The 24527-nt window shown below is 39.1% G+C and overlaps 1 protein-coding gene across 1 annotated transcript in view; it reads right to left on the bottom strand.

Annotated features, from left to right (window-relative positions):
- Positions 1-24527, bottom strand: part of DOCK3 (dedicator of cytokinesis 3) — a 204284-nt gene that overhangs the window by 141489 nt on the left and 38268 nt on the right.

The raw sequence follows: 24527 nt of genomic DNA, 5'->3' as shown, positions 1-24527 counted from the left end.
TGTGTTTTCCTGAGAGACCACTAGATTTGCATGACTTAGGAAAACAGATTTCAGTGCAATCCATTTTGATCAGCAATTTGTGAACTTCTCTGAACCTGATTATACATCTGCTTTGATGAAGCAGGTTAAGCACAGATAGAATCATCTGGTGTTCTTATCAAACAATTTCAAGATGAAAAGATGCACAAGCTTTCCACTATGCACCAACATTGCTTCTGGTCCTGCCTGAAAAATTAAATACAGACACCAGATCTAACAGAAAGATATACATGTCCAGGGCTGAAAATATTTACTGTAGGAAGATAATCGTGCATAGCTATAAAATCGCTAAATTTGTGGTTAGATCTTATCACTAGATGTGGTCCAAAGTAAATCCTGTGTAAGCTGAAGACAGGAAATATTCACTGTAATACACTATTAATGTGAACAAGAATAGGTTCCAGCTTCTAACACAAGGTGAAAACAATGGAGTTTGTGACTATCAAATAAGCAAATTCGGTCTACTAAAAAGGTCTATTGGGTCTACTAGTAAAACAGTTGGCTATGAAATGAATCAGCACAAAAATCATCATATTCAGACTTTCCAAACAGAACTGCTGAAAGAGCTACACCCTCACTCTTGTACCGATGGCTCAAGGCTATCAGTGCATTCAAGTCCAGAACACTTTGCTTTTAAATTACACTATATTTTTTTAAATGTATTTTTACATAAGTATCAGAAGTACTTACTTTATATAGAAATGAGAAATGAGATTGTGGAACACAATTTTGTAAAAGCTGGTCACATTAGGTCCTATGCAGTGATTAAAGGAGAAAAACCCTCAAACTCAACCCTCTCTCAAACCTCCAGTCTCTCTTTTGTGTTCCAATATGCCCTTTTCAGTTCTAGTTCTCAGACTTATCCTTCAAGAAACATTTTCATCTGCTTTAAACAAAATGAACAAGTATCGATATACAGAGTTAAACATATGATGTCCTTTTCATATAATACAAGGTCCTCTATAAGGAAGGAAGAAAGAGGTATCAGCAAATGGAAAGCAGGGAAGATGTAGCTGTGATCTCAGGCAAACTGTTATAAAGTGAACCATAGATGCAAAATCCATTAAAGCAAAGGAAAATACTTGTGTGAAAGGGGAGCTAGAACAGAGTTAAATGTAGCTTAATTCAGGCTAAAAAGAGTTTGAAACAGTCAAAAAGCAGTTTATAATGCCCCTCCTCACACCACAAGATACTAGGGACTAATAAACTAATTCTGTGAGGAGGAGGAAGATGCACAGATTTTAACGACCGTAGTCAGTAGCACCACAAACAAACTCGAAACTTTATCATCTTGAAAGCAGCTGAGTAAAAAGACATCAGTCAATCTGGTATGCAAGTGTCCATTTTCTTTTACAGTCAATTGTCCTACAACCTATAACCTCACATTTTTCACCTGGCTTTGTCACAAGCTACCAAGCAATGAGTACTTGGTCAGTCCATCCAGAACGATCTGCTCTGCGCATTTATGGACATACTTGGCAAATGCTTCACATCCAGAATTAAGTACTTATGGAAACACTTTGGTTGTAATAATGAGGTGTGTCAGGGATAAAGAATCTGGATAGGCCTGATGAACTGGGGGCTCTCTTCTCACAAAGAGCACGTCTGTCCTCGAGCACACCTTGTTGCCTTGTTTTACTATCCCCAGATACAAATCCATTTGCTGTATTGCTTTGCTCTGTTACTACTAACAAGTTACACTTATCAACACCTGGATAATCTTCACATTTACAGCTACACATCAAAAGGCAGAGTTCTGGCAGTAAGGTTTTTTCCCTTTTACTGACTCCATATTAACTCTGTGGAGAACAGGTCAGGAGATGGTTCTGGGGTTGCTTGTGGTGGACTGACTTTGACCTTTGCCAGGTCCCCCTCCCAAGCTGCTCTCTCACTCCCCCTCTTCAACAGACCAAGCAGGGAGGAATAAAATGAAAATACCTATGGGATGTGATAAAGACAGGAGATCACTTACCAATGACCACCCCAGTTGGTGGAAATTTGTTTTATTGACAATTAAAACAGAGTTTGGTGGTGAGAAACAAGGTGAAACCCCCTTAAAGCCCCTTGTCCCCAAGATGCATGCCCTTCCTCCCTCCCAGCAGAGGAACTGGGGCTGTCAGTCCATAGCAGCTTCTCTTTCTCCTCACACTTTTCCCCTGCCCCAGCTGGGTTCTGCCCCTGGGAGTACTTCAGGCCAAACCTGCTCAGTGTGCTCCTTCCCTCAGACCACAGTCAGATACCTGCTCACCTCCTCCTCCTGCTCTGGTCAGCATGTCCTGGGGCTGTTTCTCACCCTTGTTCTCCTCATCCTCACTGCCTGCATGGCCACTTGCTGCTTCTCAACCCTGCTCTCCCTGAGGCGCTGCCACCTCAGCTAACGGGCTCAGCTGTGCGCTGAGGTGGGTCTGTGGTAGAACCGGCTGGAACCGGCCTCTCCCCACAGGGACATGGCGCACACCTGGGCACGGCCCCAGCACAGGTGATGGGGGTTAAGGGGAACCACAAACCCAGCCCACACTCACACCAACACAACGCTGCCCGCTTCATGCCCACGGTGGCTCTGAAACACTAAAGCTGCCTTTGTCGTTCTGCTGTAAAGAAAGATCTCATCATATGAGGATATATGGAACGCTGTGTTATGGAGGATAACCTGTTTATAGTCATTCTGTCACCACAACTTCATTTAACACTACTATAAAGAAGTCAGGATTTGGGCTCTCTCGGGAGCAGTCCCTTCAGAAATTTCCTATAGCATTGCCTTAGGCTGTAATGGGGGAGAAGGGCATCAAAAATTATTTTCTTTATAAAAGCAAGTGAATAGCTTTTCCCAGGTTCCTTGTTATGGATTTCAGTACCTAAATTAGGTATTAAAGCCTGCAAACATCAACAGCACATGAAAGGAAATGCTAAAGCTGAAACAACACCATACTCACCCCTTCCTTTTCAGTTTTGTCTCAATTTTTTAATTAAGCAAATTATAGTAAAGTTCTGACGGAATTCACGGATTTGTGCAATAATTATAGCTTAATCTTACCCCAAATCTCCACCATTATTACCATGCAAACCTGAAACAGTACCCATCAAATCAGACAGTATTCAAGCGCCTGTTGATGAATAAAGATCAGATTTTACAGGTCAATACAAGGATGTCTCAAATAGGGAAAGAAATTGAAGTAAAACTTGTGGGGGAGATGTGGATAGTGCACAGGTATCAAGCCTGCCACCCACAGAAAAGCAAAGCAATTTGAGTATGTAATTAGTACTTGCACATACTCTTGCAGCCTATGTGTATGTCTAGACATCTAGTCCTGTTTTATCATAGAACTAAAATGGACTTCAATAGCAGTTAAAAATACAGAAAGGAAATAAGAAAAAGCAAGATCAAGCAAGAATAAAGTTGAGTAAATTACACCTTCTCCCAGTTAAAACTACAACGTACATTTACAAAGGGTTGTGGTACCATCCTGGAGTCAGGTTGAGCTCACATTCCTTCGACATCACACCACTGAGTATTCAATAAATAACATTTGTCTTTCAAAGAAGTAACAGTCTAGGAAATGAGAGCACCTCAGTTTGGGTTTATTTTCATTCTTCTACCCTGAAGTTCTCCATTTACTAGCTCTCTATTTATTAGTAAGGATACGTTAACATGAATTGTATTTATTTTCTTCTATGAATATTCAAAGCTTTTCTTTTCAAACAGTAATTATTGTACTACAAAATCTGTTTTAACTTGATTCTATACTGTATTCAGAGTGTATTAAAGCAGAATAAATTAGTGACAGAAAAATAAACTCTTCAGACTCTTTTGCCAAAGAAATTGTGCAAAATAGCTTAAAATGCTGACACAAGACAAAGCAAAAACTTCAAAGGTAAAAAGAATGATGGAGTATCAATAAAGAAAGCAAAAGCAGAGCAAACCAACAAAATAAAGCCTTTACAAGATAAACAGAGATGTTGCTACAAGCCTTCCCTTTGTATCAAATGACATATCTGAATCACCATGTATCAAACTTTAGCAGCAAAGTAACTTTCTGATGGCTATACTATGGCCACTTGCTTCTTCCTTTTAAGATAAACAAAAACCAGTAATTACCTGTTCTGCTCTAAAACCCAAATGGTGCATTTAAATCAAAGCTACCTAACAACAAGTCCAAAACCTGGTGATATGTTTTATCTACTACAAACTAATACCCTACAAGCTTTTCATAGCTATAAACATCACGGTGAGAGGAAGCCAGGTAACATTACAGCAAAAGCAACACTTAAGGTAATGCCACAACACAGAAGAGAGCATGTCCTCCTAACGATTTCAAGAACAAAGAGCTTTGATAAGGGCTGTTTTCCAAGATCTCCATTACTGCCTATGAAGGACAGTAGGTAATATTTAAACCTATTATTACAATGCTCTGTATTTAACAAGTCAAACCATCTCAAGTTAAGAGCTCTTCACAGAATATTATGAAGATTTATGAAGGGTTAGTATGATGCTATTGCCCTTCTTCAAGATAAGAACTTTTTTCCTATTTCTTTGTATCACTTCACAGGCCTTAAATGTCTAACTTAAAGATGCAATTCAGAATCTATTTGTATTGATAGCAATGCAGTACGGTACAAAGAAAATTCTATTTTTCCATTTCCTGTATAAACAACTTTTCCACTTTAAAAATCAGTTATACCACATATGTAAATAACTCCAAGTACACATTTACCATTTCAGATACATTTTGCTTTATCATATTTCTTCAGAAGTATCACTAAGTAAACAGACAAAAATACATCAACCTTCTGAAAGATAATACATGAAGGAAAGAGCCTGAGAACATGAAAGAGGCTTCCTTTTCCTCAGCATGTGGCCCCAGATATCCCTCTGAATAAGATCAGCTCAACCAAAGCAGAAATACAAGTGAGGAAGAAAGATCTGTAAAGCAACTAAAGGGGAAAAAAAATCGTATATGCACATACATGACTTCTGATAATTCTGTTGTGCCTCTTCAATATAAAGATCTTCTGTGCTGAGTATTCACGTTTTCCAGACCTTCTCTGAGCTTGAAAAACATTATTTTCCTTTTCTTTTTTTACATGATGAATAAATTATCCTGATTGCAAGACTGTAGAGTTTGGGAGTTTGAGAACAACTATAAATAGCATGAGACTTGTGATAACATCTCCAAATTGGACAGCACCAAGAATACCTGTTTAACCATGTTGCTAGTCATGCTCAACACCATTCCCTCCACAGAAGACAGAGTCATCACAAGTGATTAAATGCTGCTTCTGACAAAAACCATTACTCTTTCACTGCACCATCTACATGGACCTTTGGTTACTCTGTTGTCAACGGAAACCGTCACAGAATGACAGATGCTGTCAAGGGCCTCAGGAAGTCATCTTGTTCTATGCTCCTGCTCAAACAAAGTCAACCAAAGCAGGTTGCTCAGGACCATGTCCAGATGGCTTTTGAGTAGCTCCAGAAAATGGACATTCCATGGGCAACACACTCCAGGCAACCTGTTCTAGTACTTGGTGTCCCTCACAGCACAAGTGCTTCCTTACAGTCAGATAGAGCCTTCTGTATTTCAGTTTGTGGCTGTTGCCTTGTCACTGCAGGCACCACTGATAAAAGCCTGCTTCTGTCTTCTTTATACCCTCCCTTCAGCTATGTATACACTTTGCTAGTATCTCCCCCTGAGCCTTCTCTTCTCAAGGCTGAGCAGTCCCAGCTCTTTCAGCCTTTCCTTGTATGTGAGATGCTCCACTCCCTCAACCATCTCAGGGGCCTCTTCTGGACTCTTTCCAGTACTTCCATCCTTCTTGCCACTTCTGCCATCCTTTACCAGGTGTAGCTCCAGGTGGGTTGCTGGCTTTCCTAACCCTGGTCTCTGCATGCTTGGACAGTATCTCTACATTCCTCTCAGATTCCTCGTCCTTCCTTCCACCTTCTGTATACTTCCTTTTTATTTCTGAGTTCTGCTACAAGCTTCTTGTTCATCCATGCAAGCCTCCTGGCATCTTTACTGCTTGCTGGAATGGACTTTTGCTTAAGTTTGGGCAAGGTAATTCTTGAAACAGCCAAGTTCCTTGGTTCCTTCCATAGGACTGTTTCATACTTACCTGCTGAAGAGGTCACATTTTGTCCAGGTTTGTTATCCTGCTTTTTGTCCTGCTGCATCCTCTCAGGATCTTTAGCTATACCATCTCAAGGTCACTGCAGCTAAGGAAGCCTTTGACCTTCATATCCCCAACCTGCCCTTCCCTGTTGGCAAATGTGAGGTCCCAGCAGTGAACGAGCTTCAATAAGCGGAACTAAAATTGGTATCAAATGTTCCCTGCTCACATCATCATTTTCTTTGTAGACTTGTGTCCTCTATTTACAGAAAAATCACACTCATAATGGTGCTTAACAACCCAAAATATATATGCTGAATTACGTGAGGCAAAACTGATTATCTTGATCCACATCAAGTGGATTTCCCCCCAGAAGTTCTGGTCCTGCAAAGCTTGGAGTATTGGTAAATCTGCTGAAGGAGGAGGACTCTCAACCTCCTGCTACCACCTCTGTTACAGTCATTCAAAATGCCTCCTGCTGGCAGCACTCTTTAAGTACCAGCAGAAACCATTTATCCTCTGATGTATTAGAAAAGAGGAAGCTGTAGGGCCTCCATCTGAAAAATACATAAATCTGGCAGATATGAGGAAGATACTGCATTCAATACTAACTGGCAGTATTTACCCGTCAGAGAGGTAATAAATAGAAACATTTTGCTCTGAAAGAAACTGAAGCAGTATTGAGTAAGTGTGAAAGCTTCTATATTTCATACTTCTAGTAGGCTTTTTACCATTGTTTAAATGCAAAAGAACTTGTAACGTTCAGAAGAAAGCTTCCTACCCATGACCAAATGGTTACATTTTTTTTGCAAATACAATAAATCCACCCCATAAATCAGTATTTTAAGGCAATTTTTCTGCATGACAGAAAAATCATATTACCTTCCACATAGGTTTTAAACTAGTGTTGAATGCTTTTGTTTCCACTTTGAAGAAACATGCTATTTTTATCAGAAGGTATATTAAGAATTAACATTCACACTACTCAGTAACAATCAACCTGTCTCAATAACAACTGACATGATAAATATCTACCATGAAATGCAAACTGGTAACAGTATATAACATGTGCTGTCAGGTAAATATTTTCCTCTTAGCAGCACCAAATGCTAAAGTTGAAAGATACTTTATCCCCAAAACATTTCCATTGCATTTAAGTTAAACATCTGCTCTTTCAATGCTATTTACATACTCAACAGGAAATTCACACCCACTGCTATGTGGTTCAAGTGTATAACCTGGTACTTTCACCCTTTTTTCAGCTCCTCTCACACAGTATCATGCAGCACACAAAATTAATACTCTCATTCAAATATGTGGAATGAGAACTTGGACCCGACAATCACCAGCAAGAAGGGAAGTTTCACAAGAAGTCAGGCCAATACATGTAAACTTAAAAGTCCCTGCAATTCTTTGTGTTAGGACCTTCACACAGGACATGCAATATGAGTTAACTATGTGAAAAAGCCAGGTTTTATAGCTGTATTGGGGCACCTAAAATGTTAAGGAAAACAATCCACAACTAAACCACACGCTCTTATTCCAATAATATACAGAACACAGACCATTGTTTGCAGACCCGTTTGATTAGTGCATTTTGTAATTGATGATCCTGGGCATGATGCCACCATTTGTCCTGCAACATTTCTGTGAATCCCTAAAGAAAAGGGCTGACTGTATTCCAACAGTTTCTTAACTACATCATTCTTACATAAATTAAAAAATAAAGACATTTCAGTATTGTTCAATGGGAAAAATGCTTCAGCTCAGCTTCTCATTGACAAGTTCCAGTAAACGTCACTCCTTCAGAAGTGACAATTTCAACTTAAGAGGAACACTTCTAATTAAAAAAGCATGTTGGTTTCTTATACCTTAAACCTATGGTAGCATCTGTCATTTTGTTTATGATTCTGGTCACAAAAATCTGTTTCAGAGTCAGCAAACAACATGGAAATTCTATTGTGTCATATTTATTCTGCAAAAAACTACTTAGTGACATCATTGACATTTACTGTAATTCCCACAGTATTCACTGTCACCTCCTTAGATTACATTAAGAAATGAAAAATTACCTAATTCCAAAATCCCATTTGTTGTTCTTAAAATCTTGACTTGAACTTAAGAAGAATCATGCTGTTTAGATAGAGATTAATGCGAAGTAAAAGTTTACATTCGCATTTTACCTGCAGCACATATTCTTGTGCAGTTAAAGGAAAAGCAGGCAATACAATACATCTTTTTATAGGCTGAATGAACTGAATCCACCTGATTTACCTGATACATTGAAACCCAAGATTCACGTTTCTGTCAGGAGAGGACTACTGAACCCAATGCTACTGATAAAATTACAACTGCTTTACACACATTAGGAACATTAATCTTTATCCTTGTTTTTAAGAAGAGAGGGGAAAAAGGCAAGATAAAAAAACAGAATATCCCCCTGAAGTATTAGAAAGTTCTAATACTGAACCTTAACTGAAGAAGCTTCCAAAAATCAGAGACCACTGTTCAGCAGATGAAACTACAAGAGAAAATTGTAGCCCAAAATTCCCTTATACATGAGTATTTTCTACTTAGTGAGAGTAATCTTTTTTTGTATGGTTCTTTGCACCATTTCAATCTATACAAACTCATATTGATATATCAACATTTTTACCAGTGATGCACATTTGTGTCTCAAACACATTATATGCCTCCCCTACTATTATGAAAAAGGAAATGAATGCAGCAGCCACAGCTTTTATGCAAACCATCTACGATACTCCTACTTCAGAGCATGACAGAAGGAGACATCAAGGGCAGGTCATGGGATCCACACACGTAAAACCGACTGTTACTACTGACTAAACAACTGCCCTGTTTTACATGTTCAAGTTCAGATTTTAATGTTCATATATGACGAACAAAGTCTTTCCTAAAGAGAAAGAGACAAAGTATATCAGTTATGTCAGTTACTAGTACCATTTGACTTGAGTCTCTGTTTCAGCTGCCCAGTCAAGGACACAAAGCTAGTAAAAGCAGAAACTGTTTTAGCTGGCAACCCCGCTGATACAGACATTTCTGAACCATGCAGGTGGTGTTGGCTATGCCTAGGTGCAAAGCATCTCCATGTTTTAGCTAAAATGCTTCCAGACAGCTAATAGCAAATAGAAATGTACAATATAATCAACTCTGTCACAAGATGGTTTGGGTTTCAGAACAGCCAGAAATACTTTTAAGAGTCTGGTCCAGCAAAATCACATTTATATAAACAAGTAATTTCTTCTGCCTTAACAGTAAACACAGCACCACATACAGCCTTGGGAAGAGTACTAGTAAAATAATAACTGATTCAAATGTAAGCTAAAGATAACCTCCTTCACCCTATGAAACAATGTGTGAAGCAGACTAGCTGTAAACTCTGGCACTGGGCTGACAGCCACCTCATGACATAGCAGGACTACAAACATAAATTACAATTTAGTAGATAAGCAGAAGGCACAAAAACCAGTAGAATGCAGCAAGCAGGATGTAAATTACGAGTAAAGCCTCTTTTCAAATAGCTATTTGCTCTAGAAAACAGTCAATGTTTTGGTAAATAAAAAATTGAAATAGTTAAAAGATGAGCAGCAGAGCTGCAAATAAAAAAGCTAAGAGAAAACAGGCACAACACCCAGGATAAAGAACTAATTCCAACCTCTTCGATTTAAAAACATTCATTTCATGTAAGTGACAATAACGCTGCAAATATTTGTAATGGACCTGTGGCTGGCAGCCGTCAAAACTGCAAATCTGAAACAAAGATCCGAGTAACATCAGAACAAAACCATGGTTTCCACTAAGGGCATCCCCTTACTTATGAAAAAGAAAAATTAAAATAGAAAAAAACCCAAAGCATTCCTGTTAATGTGGGATACTGTGCGTGTTTTAAATCTATTTTAAAGCGGGTCACCTTCTGAGGTGGAAGTGAGGTGTTTCCATCAGTGCTTAAAATGTTATAGGATGCTCTACAGCCAAAAGGAAAGGAAGAAGAATTACATTTTATCATTAGGCTAATACTCAGCTTAGGTGTAATGGTTAAAAACTCCAGTTAATACATAACAGTCAACCATTATGTTAGCATTATACCGTGACTGAAACATGGAACATCTGGCAATGCAGTACCCTCAAGCACACTACTGATGCTCAGCTGCTGCAGCAGTACAGCCTTAAAAGCAAAAGAACTAGCTATTGATTCACTCTTACACCTTTACACAGCATCTGAATGACTTCTGGTGATCTCCCACTCAAAGACATCCAAAATATCTGCGGTTCTCTACATTGTTTGAAACATAAGACAGCCAAAAAAAGTACTGAATGTCAATCTTTTTCACAGTTTATATATAAAAAGCTGAAAAGCAAGTCCTTGCCAAGGAGAAAAGTCATCAAAAACCACAAAGAATATGTTTAAAGGGGTACAAGAATTAGCATATCACCTCAGAAAGACATCACTAAAAAAACATTAGACTTCTGCATGCAACTCTTGCCGGAAAGAATTGAAGCACATCATTGCAGTACATCCACTCCTTCTTAGCATCTTTTATTGTATTTTAGTAATGCTGTTTTTCAACACAGCTGGTCCTGACTAAACAGATTTAAAGATTCATCAATTTCAAGACTATAAAGGATTATTGTGATTATCTAGTTTGACTTCCTGCAGGGCTCATGCCATAGAAACTCACTCACAGCTTGCTGCAACATACTTCTTATAAAATAATGTGGTAACAGATCATTGAAAATCCAATACAGTCTTGTTTTAAAGATATCAGTAATAAAGAAGCAACTGCTTTCCATGATTAATTTATTGTTAATTACTCCAATTATTAAAAAGTAGCTTCATTTCCATTATGAATTTGCATCTCTTTCATTTGTAAATACTGGACTTTGTTATATCTTTTCTGACAGAACTGACAGTTTGAGACAGGTTTTTGACAGATTACCTCAATTAGCAATCACCTGCCTTAAACCTTGCTCCAAGTCACGAATAGGCTGCCTCCTCACTGCACTTATGCAGTTTGTCTGTATAAATCATAAAATCATAGAATGGTTTGGGTTGGAAAGGACCTTAAGATCATTTAGTTCCTACTCCCTGCAATGGGCAGGGACACCTCTCACTAGATCAGGTTGCTCCAAGCCCCCTCCTTGAATACTGCCAGGGGTGGAGCATTCACAACTTCTTTGGGCAGCCTGTTCCAGTGCCTCACCATGCTCACAGTAAAGAACTTCTTCCTTATATCAAACCTGAACTTCCCCTGTTTAGAACCCATTACCCCTTGTCCTATCACTACAGTCCCTAATGAAGAGTCCCTCTCCAGCATCCCTGTAGGTCCCCTTCAGATACTGGAAGGCTACTGTGAGGTCTCCACGCAGCCTTCTCCAGGCTGAACAGCCCCAATTTTCTCAGCCTGTCTTCATACAGGAGGTGCTCCAGCCCCTGATCATCCCTGTGGCCTCCTCTGGACTTGTTCCAACAGTTCCATGTCCTTTTTATGTTGAGGACACGAGAACTGTGCGAGGTGCTCCAAGTGGGTCTCATCTGACAATAGCAGTGGGGCAGGATCACCTCCTTCGACTTGCTGGTCATGCTCCTTTAGATGCGGCCCAAGATACAGTTGGCTTTCTGGGCCAAAATAATATCTTCACTCTGTATTTGTCAGGCTTCTGTCACTTTCCTGTATTTACTTCTCTAGATATTCTATCTATTATACATTGAGAAGCAATACTAAGAATATCCATGAGATGTTATATTTTAAAGATTGGGTTTGACTGTAGGTTTTTTTAGTCTAGAAATGACAAGAATTAGGAAAACAATTTTAACCAAAAACTTCCATGAAAGAGAAACGCAATCATCTATTCTCCTCATCCATGACAAGCACAGTAAGAAATAACCAGCAGAAAGAAACACTGTGTATAGGTTTCAGGACAAAAGCCATTAACAGTATGGGCCCAAACACACTGAACTTTTTGAGAGGTTGCAAAATATCCACTGTGCAGATGTGTTTTTTAAAAACAGGCAAGACAAGCACATGTTGAAAATGCCATAGTTAGAAATGAACTTGCCTTTCAAGGAGTCAGATGGACCAGGTAACTCGCAGATCCATTCTAGGTCCTCCCCTCCCATTCTATGTTCCTATTTCTTCTTACCTTGCAAGAATCAAGCACTGCAGATCACCTCTGAATCTTCCTAGCTTTCCCACATCTATCCTGAATAAGACACTGCAGAATCAATCTGTAGCAACTGCTCAACAATCACCTCATTTAGTCTATAGAGAGAAATTTCCTATTACCCTCCTTCTCTGCCCCTCTGCCTATGAAGGCGAGACTTCTTATCCTCTTAGCTATCAAAATCAAGGAAGGGGCTGATGTTCAATTGGTTAGTCATAATAATGTTTCATCATGTTAAGTGTCATTGCACTTCAGGACACAAACACCATCTGTAGGTCCTTTCTATATTTGGATGTATTAGAATAGATGCTGTTTGAATGAGCCAAGTATCTGACAGAAACCATACTGTTTCTGAACTAATCGTTATTTAACTTTCTAATTCTGCATCATCAGCAAATTTTATGAGACTGCACCAATTTTTTCTGATCCTATTATGAGAACAGCGAGTAACAAAGAGGCAAGAACAGAGTCCTATTACAAGCAGCAGCACTGAATAACAATCCTCCATTTTCAACTGCTTTGTTATCAATTCATCTGTTTTTAAACCATTTCCCAAATGCTGTATTTTATTCTGCACTGTTAATTTCTTTAATCACAGTGTCAAGGGAAGGTTACTTACTGCCTGCAGAAGTCCTACATTTATTGCTAACTTTATCAATGCAACTTGCAATCGGAGTTAAGGCCATGTACAGTTATCTCTGACATGGTTGACAATTTCTGAAGAAAAGGTTGGCACTAGAAAATGGGGAAACTCAACTGGTTGGCAGCAGCTTTATGGAAGACAACCTGGTGATCCTGTGAAGAAGCTGAACAGGAGCCTGCAGTGCTGTCCTTGCAGCAAAGACCAGCCATGTACTAGGCTGTATATGCAGCCTGCAGGTCAGGGGAGGTAATTCTTCACTAGTCACTGGAGTACTTATTTACCATGTACAACTGCCAGGTGAGAATATTTAGAAAAGCTGAATGCAGATTCTTCTCACAGGTGAAACAGAACAGGATTAAAGGCAACAGACACTGGAAATTCCAACTTAGATAAAGGGAAAACCTCCCTTGTGGGTGGCCAAAATGTGAAACAGAGTTTTACCCAGACAGGTTGTGGGATCTTCACAAACATTCAGAACTTAGCTGGACAAGATCAATAACATGCTCTAGTAGGTTCAGCTCTGGGGAGGAATAGGTTGTACTGGAGCCCCCCCACGAAGTTCCTTTCAATCTACCAGATTCTATGCTTGTAGAACTTAAGACACAGCAGTAAAAATGCCTATGAGCCAGGAGAATAATTTTTTCCTGTTTCTGTCTGGTTTTTAAGCCAAAACTCTATGATGGAGATAAACACAGCAGTAATCAAGAACCACAACAGAATAATCCATATAATAACCCCTGCCATTGGACTATTACCAATAGTATAAAAAAAATCTTTTTATTGGTAACTTACTTATGCAAGTGCAACACTGTGGGAGCACAGCCAGTTTAACCCATTAGAAATACAGGCTGCCAAAAAAGTAGTCTCAAACCTCCTCACTCTATTGCCTCCTTTATGCACACTCTGACTGGCACTTGTACAGTGAACCCCATCAAGAATCAGATCTGCCAGAAAAAGGCAAGAGAATTAAAAATGGTTCATGTTCAGCTGGAGAATTCCCTAATTCTCACTGCACAGACACTAGTGCATAAGGCATAAGGGCAAGAAGCAGTGTACATTATGAAGCCTGGCTTCTCAAAGCTTGTTCCTGTCTGAGTTACCTTCTGCTTCACAGTAGGGATGAAATCGCATTCCAGTGCTTTCTATGGAAGGAGTAATAACATTACATTTCTTCCCTCTACACTGCCACTTATTTCCAAGAAAATTAATCTTTTCATCTGAGTTGGAACTGGTAAAGAGATTCAACATAATAGGGCAGGAGGAAAAAAGGAAATGGTTTGTCTAGAAAACCCAAAGGGACACCCATCAGAAGGCCCTGGCCAAGGCAATTTAAGGACCTTTAACAAAAGTTAGATTTATAAGGTACATCTTTCTGATATCCTTTAATAATACGGGAGAATTCCATCAGAAATATGGTGGGTTTCACTGTACAGTAATGTTCTCTCTCTCAAAAAAAAAGGGCAACTGAGATAGTATCACTCTGCATTAGGAAGTCATACCATGTACAAACGTTATACACACAGTGTATGTTTCAGTCCATGTGTAAGAAAATCCTGTCTTTTTTGGCAATCCCTGTGAGCTACATAGTTATGTATTTCCCACATCTACCTACAAAGAAAAAAAACAAACCTTAAAGATGGTAATGGAATGAACAACTAAGGTATTGAAAAATTGTATCTTAGAACAGGGCATGGCCTTTTTAGGAAAAATTAACCCGAGAACTAGAAAAGATTAATTTTAGCTTGTTTCACACACATCATTTTTAAATATGAAAATATACCCAATGTCTGTCTTTCCCTTTTATGCAACTATTTGAATACTTTAACTAGAATGCTTTATCTGACACAGCAATGCCATTTATTTCAATAGAAATATCAAATCACAATTATGTTATTTCTAGACTACCATACTGGGAATGGAGTAACCGTTAAATACTTGCATTTAGATGTGTTTCTAATGTAGATTCACGTGATGACAGCCAGCAGTATTACAGTGAGAGCTGACATGCCTGCAATTATTGTCAGATCTGAGACAGCAAACTCAGCAGCTACTTCAGAGTATGACACCAAAATCCCACAACAAGCCTAACTGGCTCATTAAAATCACCCATTCAATTCTAAGTTTGTCAGTGATGCTGACAGTTCCCCTAAAACAAACTGCCTTTCTGGTTACATCCTGTGACACAAGGGCCAGACAAAAATTGACTAAAAACAACTCTTTGGTTTGTATCCTTTTGGCACTGGATTGGTCACCATACTTTCCTCTTGTGAAAGCCAACTGGGTATCTCCATTTCACTTTGGTACCTCTGCAAGTAACCACTAAAACACCTCTTTGTATCACTTTTTGTCAGCTAAATAAATCATCCAGACAGCTTTTTAACTGCAGGCAAAATGACATCAACACTTATTCTACTTTGTCCTTTCATAACAGTTATAGTAACAATAAACAAACAAAAAATGATGTAATGTCGGAAAGCAGGAAGTACCGAATAAAATTTAGCAAATAGAAGAAAATGTACTAAGGTTTCATCAAAATAAAGACAAATATATGCATCTCTGGGAATAACTGGGAAATAACTGAGAAAGAACCTGGGAAAGGTTATGACAAGCTCAGATTGGGAGCGTGACCAGCAGGTCAAAGGAGGTGATCCTGCCCCTCTACTCTGCTCTTGTGAGACTTCACCTGGAGTATTGTGTGCAGTTCTGGTGTCCTCAACATTAAAAGGACATGGAACTGTTGGAACAAGTCCAGAGGAGGGCCAAAAGGATGATCAGGGGACTGGAGCACCTCCCATATGAAGACAGGCTGAGAAAGTTGGGGCTGTTCAGCCTGGAGAAGAGAAGGCTGCGTGGAGACCTCACAGTAGCCTTCCAGTATCTGAAGGGGACCTACAGGGATGCTGGAGAGGGACTCTTCATTAGGGACTGTAGTGATAGGACAAGGGGTAATGGGTTCTAAACAGGGGAAGTTCAGGTTTGAGATAAGGAAGAAATTCTTTACTGTTAGGGTGGTGAGGTGCTGGAATGGGTTGCCCAGGGAGGTTGTGAATGCTCCATCCCTGGCAGTGTTCAAGGCCAGGTTGGACGAAACCTTGCATGGCATGGTTTAGTGTGAGGTGTCCCTGTCGATGGTAAGGGGGTTGGAACTGGATGATCTTGAGGTCTTTTCCAACCCTAACTATTCTATGATTCCATCCTGAGAAATAATGAGACAAAAGGGGACAAAATATGAGAGAAATGGAACAGCCAAGCTCCCTGCATGAAAGTACAAATCAAAGTCTTCCCAATATTTAGGGCAGAGGGTTTGTTTAACATCTGAGGTCCACTGAATAACTGCCATAAGTTCTGAGAAACTTGGGGCAGATCTTCAGAGCCCAGTGCTGTGCCAATTCAAACAGATCTGCAACACTGCACACGTCTTTCTGCCTGAGCAGGAGAAAGGTGACAGAGTTTGATGTCTTCTGAAAAAGCACATAGTGTTTATGCAATATGCACCTCCCCGTTCACAGTGACAGGATGGTTTCTTTAAAAAGAAATACTTCAAAATACTGAAAATAGACTACATCTATCTAAGGATCCAGCACATGGGTCAATAACTTCCAAGACCAAGTTTCTGTCACCACACACACTGATGCGAAGATACTAGTAACAGCTATATACAATATCCTTTAAAGTTACTTGGTGGTTACAAGAAAAACCCAGAGTGGTTAAGATCACATTTTCTTCTTTCCTTTCTTCCATTCCATCAAACATTCCCTAATTAATGTTTTATTTACATTCATTTTATTAAAGCCATTAACTCTATCAACACATTCATGAAAACCTGACACCTGTTTCTTTACAGCTTCCTTTTCATTCGTAAACACACAGAAAGAAAGGTTAAATAGAATCCCTGATGCTGTTCTTTCCCAGTTTTCCCAGAAAAGAAGATAATTTTCTTTTAGTATTATGAGCCACTATCTATGCTACAGTTTAGAAATTCATCAAATCCTGTCTAAGCCGGCTTTCAAGCATGTTCCTCTAATAAGAAAACAAGTCCATCTGATACCATCAGCGTAAGCAGCATTTAAAATCACTAGATACTCACCAGACAGTGACCTGATGCACAGAGAAACTGTACTTTACCTCACTGTGGAACATAACTGGCTTTGTGCACTTCAAATTAAGCTTGAGCTATTTAGGTCAAAACAAAAACTCTGAGACCAAAAACGTTACTACCTTACTCCTTAAAACGGGTAACTCATGGCATCTTCAGCATGTACTCTGCAAGATGGCCAAGGATGTCAGGTTATATATAGGACAAAAAGACTTCATTAACTATTACCTCAAGTTCTCAGGCTCTCAGGAGAAATAACAGAGGAAGGTACAGATAGATTCCCGAAATAAAATTATTGCCTTCAACGCTTTACTGGCTTACCCTGTCTAAAAATAGACAAAAATATTATGTGCTGTCAGTAGTGGAAAGTGTGGAAAAGTAATGGCCCTAGGGTCACTGCTAGCACTGTAACTACTGCATTAGGAAACACTGACAATACCTGCATTTCTACACAATAAACTGAGCTTAAGCTAACTCATAAGAAAAAAATAATTGTATTATTCTGAAATTAAAAGACTTTACTGTAAGGTAATAATGCCTTTTCCTAGAACTGTGACACTGTTTATCAAAGATGTAGGTTTATAATTAAGTCCTGGATTAAACAAGAGTGAGGGTCAAACTCCCCCTAATCAGCTGCCAAGTGGCAGCACAGGACAGCTCCTCAGTCCACTTGGTGCCTACATACCCATCTGCTGCCAGAGAGGACAGGGTGTGAATGGGCTCTGGAAGGGGGATGGGAAGGAGACAAACTGCCCCTTTCAGCTGCAATGCCAGCTAACAGTGGCGTGAGGGGTCCAGAGAGGTATTAAATAACAACCTCCCTTTCCTTCTGAAAGGACGCAATCTCAGCTTTATTTCTGAATGCCTGCCCTTACAGAGACTACAGAGCGAGCATTCACAAATTCCCCGTCACCTCTAAGGACAATTCTGAAAGAATAAACTGAAATCTGCTCCATCAACTGCAATTTAATTTAGATCAAAGGGCTAACGCTTGGTGGCAAAGAATGCTATTTCCCCTACTGTGCAAAGGTCTTTGATTTCAGGCTGCTGTTATTTTACTAAAGAACCACCCCCAAAAAACAACCAAGCCGCCACCCAACAACAAACAAAACAACGTAAAAACAAGCCAAACACCCCCAAAACCACCCCTCCGGTAAAGAACATGGGACTCTTGATCTTCAAAATCTGTTAAAGTCCTTTGGACTTTCCAAAATCAACACACAGTTCAGCAAAACACAGGAAAAAGAAAGACTTCATGTAGTGTATCAGCCCCAGAAAGCCTTGTGACAAGTCCCACATGCATGTAATCTTAACTGTTGAGGATAAGGCTTTGAGCAAAAGAGTGGACTTCAGCACTTTTAAAAAACCATTCAATTTCTTTGTACCCAAAGCTATTACTTCCCCCCTGCAATTCCCCACATCTCTGAACTTGCTGGTGCAAGAGCCACAGAAGCCACTCTTGGCCACACACCAGAGGCAGTGCTTGGCCAAGCAGTGTTTGTGTGCCTTCAACGTTTGCAGTGCTCTTCAGGACCAGCAGCAGCATGCATTTGTGTTGAAAGAAAATAAGCTAGAGCCTATGCCAGCAGGAAGCCACTGATACAAAGAGGAATATATGTATCAGTGGCTATTATCAGAAAATAATATAAGTCTAGATGTGATTTATGTTTTCCATTACTGCATCAACATTTTTTTCCACAATATGGATTGGATCTCATTGAAACACACTGGATCTTGGCAGTGAGTACTGGCACTAAAAAGAAACGGGCATTTGTTTTATAATCCATCAGCATGTCCTAAATTCATTTATCTTTTGGTCTTAACTTCTCATATCAACTGATAATGTATTTATTTTTCCTCAAAGGTAGTACGTTATTTTTAGGGGTAAATGTACAATCATAAAGTATTCTCACCACCTGAAGAGGCACTTACTATAGAGTACAGGGACAGTAGCTAAATACTTTGAAATCAAACTTGGCAATCACTGTTCTTTTAATATTCAATCAACATTTACAACTAAACCCAAGGCTGTATCTATGATCAATAAACCAGCACAAGACTCTGCTTCTAAATGAAGAATGGAACAAAAAACCAAGGAAGAGGAAAACAATAAAGATGTGAAGAAGCCAAATGACAACTCATGCAGAAACCTCCCCAATTTCCTAAGTGCAATTAGTGCATACATTAACTTCTTTGTAGTCCTTCTGTATTAAGCAATCTTTATGTGCAAAACATTGTATGATAACTCCTATTAAACAATACAACTTCAGGAGACAATTTCTGAAAGGAGAACACATTTCTCCAAAGGCCATGAATCACTATTAGCTCAAAACTAAGAGGCAGCAAGCTCAAGAATTATGTGAGTGGTCTCCAAAGATACATTTTAAGTTTATTCTCCCCTTTTCATTCCAGCATTCACAAAAAACATGTTATGAGGAAATTGCTCAAAGAGAAAGTCCAGCACTCAAGAAAATGAGCATAAACAATAACCAAAAACAACCCTGGCTCCTGTACGTATGATTTACAATGGCTTTTGATTGCATGACCACATGCAGAACCTCTTTATTTTGACAATCTAACAAACAGCCATTCAGATTTTCATTATCATTTGTGGCTCAATGTATGGTTCTTAGGGCTTAGCTTACTAAAAAATATTCAAACCTTACCATGAAGGCAGATATTCCCCATTCCTAAGCATTTTTACCTGACATGCAGAAACCAAGTGCTTCAAGTCTACGTGCTTCAGCACCCTATGGGCTCTCCCTCTTTCTAGAGGTCACACTCACTCAGTATTCACTGGAGAATAGCTGAAACACGAGGAGTAGGGTTTACAGTCTCCTTACCATACAGTAATTGACCACAAAATACAAGGTCTTATAACTCTTACAGAAAAAGTAGACTAAATTGAGGGGAGCAGCATTTCTCTGGTTCTTCAAGGCTTGCATCTGCAATCCTACTTACAATTTTAGGTCAATTTTTATTTACCAATTATCTCTACAGTTATGTCCATAATCATACGGCTGGAAGTTGAAATAAAGAAAAAGAAATGGGTCTTTAATAATCTTGGTACATGCTTTAATTTCACCTTAATACCTTATGTAAAATCAAGTATCTATTCATTTTCTAGCAATTTAGATGCATTTTTATTCCTGTTTTTTTAGAAGGACACAACAGTCAACCAGAACCTCCACTCCAGCCAAATGCAACAATGCAGAGTAATCAGATTTGGCAGGCCAAGAGATGGCTGTGCACTGCTGCAGCTACAGCGGTCTATGCTGCTCCAGCCACAAGGCTTTTACTACTACTGCATGTATATACTAATTCTTAATAGTGATTTTTCTACCTCTCCCATGCACAAAACTTCCTATTACCCACTTTCCTTAGAAAACACATATAATTATGTTAAATAGGAGCATATAATTTACAATAATTATTAATAGCTATAATTATTATGTTTGTTACCTTTTCCTCTCCAAGTCTTATGGTTAGAAACAACAGAAACAGTTATGGCTAGAAAGTAACATACATCAACATAAGACCGAAGGACACTTCCTGATTCCACGTGGACGACAGTGCCATACAGGCTGCCAAAAGGACAGATGTTCTTTGCTTTTCTATTTTAAAAACATCTCTGTCTTCTATAATATGAAATCCAACAAACTGGCTTTTTAGTTCCAATAAATGCCCTTTAGGGATGATTAGCCTTTTCCCTTCTAAGTTTTTATACATGCACACAAGCTTGCTCACTCACACCAAAAAGCCAGATTGCCATTTCCCCTACCTCCTTTCCCCACCCCACCCCCTTTTCTCTATTTTCTGTTCTTTAAAAATAAAACAAACCCAGAACAAACTGCCATGTTTCCTCAAAACACATCTGTAGATGACTAAAATCAAGCCACACTACTACCTGCCCCTATTTCAAGTGCAATTCTGTCATAACATCATATTTGGAATAAACCAGGTCTCTGTAGTTAAAGAAACTGTCAGACTCCTGTTTGGCTTTTGGATTAATATCTTCTTTCCCTGGTCTAATGTAATTAAGTGTTCAGTCATTTTACAGCACAAAAGAAGTAAGTTTGAAAGCACCTGCAGGTCAGCCACTAGTTTCCCCTGAGCAAATTCTATTCTGTTTCCTTGCTGGTTTTCTGTTCACAGATAGTCTGAATCCAGCATTCAATAAAATCCATTTCCCATGTTCAAATATTGCACATGTACTTCACGAGTACACTGTAACACATGCAGTAGACTGGATATTGTTCTGAAAGGAAATTACTCTTTGTTAACTGTAAACTTCAAAGATTTAAAATTAATCTGAAAAAAAAACAAACAAAAATCACAAACCCCCCAAATCCCCCCACAATTTGCCATGAATTTCAGTATTGGGAAGGCAGCGATTCCCTGCCGTTCACTAAAATAAAAGAGCCTATTATGGCCTCTCATATCAATACCTAAATAACATTCTCCTACAAAGCAAGAAATGATAAAACCACCCTGTACACAGTTTGTCACAGCAGGACTTGCCAAGGACACCAGAAGGTGACTTACATTTAATTCTGTCTTGATTTGAAAAATCTATTAAAATCTCCATGGCAACTCAAAACATATATTCCTCCCATAGAGTCTGATTAATACTCTGTATTTCTGTTTTATAGTCAACCTTTTGTTTGTTTGTTTGAAAATACCTGAGAACTATCTAGTTGATGCAAATAATCTTAAATGACATCATAAATCTGTATGTGGAAGTAAATAAAGGGTACTGCAGATATTGCTCCTGGTTATACTTTTCTTTGAATCCAATAAACTAACCATAAGTTTTGTGTTCTGCAAAGGAAAGTAACTTTCAAACCAATTACAGTAATTTTTCAAATTTTAATGATAAAAGAGTTGCTTACAAACTAATCTTATTTTACTCTCATAAAAGCTTATGCCTACTTCTAATTCCTTAAAGCTCAAAGGCTTCCACAAATTGCTGAGAGACTGACTGCATTAAATCTCTGAAAAATAGGGAGGGGAAAAATAATAATAATGGGAACCCTTTGCAGTCTTAAGACATGAAACACTTACATTGAACTTCAACAAGTCAGTGCTAGCAGGCAGATGTACTCAACTGGACTGCGTTTTACAGCAGTGACCTAATAAATACTGTGTAGATTTTACATGAGGACTGTTCCACCAGAGAAGAAATGCAGAGGTCATGATATCCATTAAAGACCTCCAAGAAACTGTGGCTAATTAATTTATGTAAATGCAAGCCTCAATTTAATAAAGCATGAGAAGGACTTTCACTCAGCTTTCCAAACCCAACATAATTAAGCAGCACAAAAGCCTACAATTTTAGGTACAAAATCTTCTAACTGCCTAAGGTAATGAGTAGACATAAATCACTGAGACACTTCTACATTGTGGTTTTTATTTCAGTCCCCACCATTCAAGAAAGATGCAGACAGACTGAAGTGGGCCCAAAGGAGGCCCACAAAGATCAAAGGGCTGGAGAACCTGCCCTGTGAGGAAAGACAAAAGGTGTTTGGTCTTTTGCCCTCTGAAGAAGTAGGCTCAGGAGGACCCTCATCACAGTACTCGAGTACTTAAAGGGTGGCTACAGGTTGGATGGGGGCTCTGTCTTCACAAAGAGCCACATGGAGAAGCAAAGGGGCAACTGGTGTATGTTGCACTGGGAAAGGTTTCATCTCACACATTTTTTACAGTAACAATCATTCACTGCAATAACTCCCCCAGGGATGCTGGATGCTTCCAAGACGCAATTGGACAGGGGGCTACATAGTCTCATCCAGGCCCCCTTCCCACCAAAGGCTGGACCAGATAATCTTTTAAGATCCATTCCAATTTGGCCTATTCTATAGTTTGATGATTTTTCTCCTTCCATGATGTATTCATCACTCCGCATCCTCCAAATCATTCTGCACGTACCCTTCACAATCCAATCAGGAAAAAGGTTCAAGTATTTTCCAGTAATCAAATGACAAATCTGCTAAATCCTCCAATTAGGTTGCTAAGCAGTTGGGTGCTTTCCCAGTGCACTGCTCCCTTTGAGAAACTGAAGAACTAGATGCTACTAGAAGTGGAAATACTTACTCTTAGTCTCCCCTATATTCTGTGCAGCACTTAATGAGGCTGTCAACTGCATCAAACTCGTACCTGAGGTTTTGGCCACATAAAATAAATATGTAAAAATATCCATAATACTGCCAAACATTAGAACACAAGAATACAGATAATGAAGTGCTAACTTTTGAGTCTCCCTCCTAATGGCAACCAGACTAGCTCCTACAATTATTTTTAGAGGTGTCTTTTACAATACCTGAATGATCATCCTAAAGGAATTTCTGATTTTCAGGTAAGCTTGAAAATTACTCCAAAAGAGGAAAAAGGACCAATACCAATGTGCAGTACCATTCTGTAAGTATATCTTGGCACGAGTTTGCTTGTACAGAACAGTAGGTATGTATGAAATATGCTCAGCCTTAACTTGGAGGAGTACTGCTCCTTCAAGGGAGACCTTCTGAAGTGACCTCAGGTGCAGCATGTCTGGTTTGGATCACACCATACTTTTTTTCTGTCTACATATTTTAGAAAAATCCATCAGCAGTTCCATATTTTATCAGATACAAAGCAAAAGACATCTAACTAAAGAAAAAGGCCTCAAAATACTCTACTACAAGAGTAAACTACATTAGCGATTCAGTCAACAGATCTTGGTGGGGTTTGTCTGTTAGTTGGTTTTTAAGATGAGTTTTGAAGTAGAGCTTCAATTTTAGGGACACCCTAAACCACTCAAATCAGCTTCAATCGCGCCAAGCCCTCTTACCCACTCTCTTTTCCTCCAATCGCAATCCTCAGAAAATTTAAAAGGAGACAATAAGAAATTTGTTTCAGGTTCAACTGGCAAAAAATTCCTTCTATTCCCCACGCCATTAGGTCTTACTTCTGAAACCAGAAGTCACTCCACACTTTTTCCCCCACTCTCCTACTGCATAAAAGTAGCAAATTACCTTTATTGAACTGATCTGACCAAGTTCTAAATTGGGCAGTTATGTTTGTTCTCTTTACAGTCATCTTCCATTTCAACTAAAAGAGTCCTCACATCACATCTTAAACTCTGAGGAATTTTGGTTTACTGTTAAAATAGCTACTATGCTCCAGCTCTGAGTTTCAGTGATCTCTTTAAGCTGACTTAACTCACAGGAGTCTTGTCTGACCTAATTAACAAAAGCTGACGGAGAACTTGAAGATCCTTTCCAGAAGTACTATAAAAATAACAAACCTTCTCAATACATACACAATAAGAGAGGAAGTGATCTATCTTACTGGCATTATTTTGCTGTCTCAGTGAAAGTCATATACTCATCTGAGCAACTACATGAGAGCTGCACACATACGTTTCCCCATAACAAATGCAATTCTGCATCTTTATCCACCTCTGTGCCTACAAAAGTCTCC

The sequence above is a fragment of the Melopsittacus undulatus genome, chromosome 9, assembly GCF_012275295.1.
Source record: "Melopsittacus undulatus isolate bMelUnd1 chromosome 9, bMelUnd1.mat.Z, whole genome shotgun sequence".
Lineage (NCBI taxonomy): Eukaryota > Metazoa > Chordata > Aves > Psittaciformes > Psittaculidae > Melopsittacus > Melopsittacus undulatus.
The sequence above is the reverse complement of the archived record's forward strand: the minus strand, read 5'-3'. Positions and strand labels throughout refer to the sequence as shown.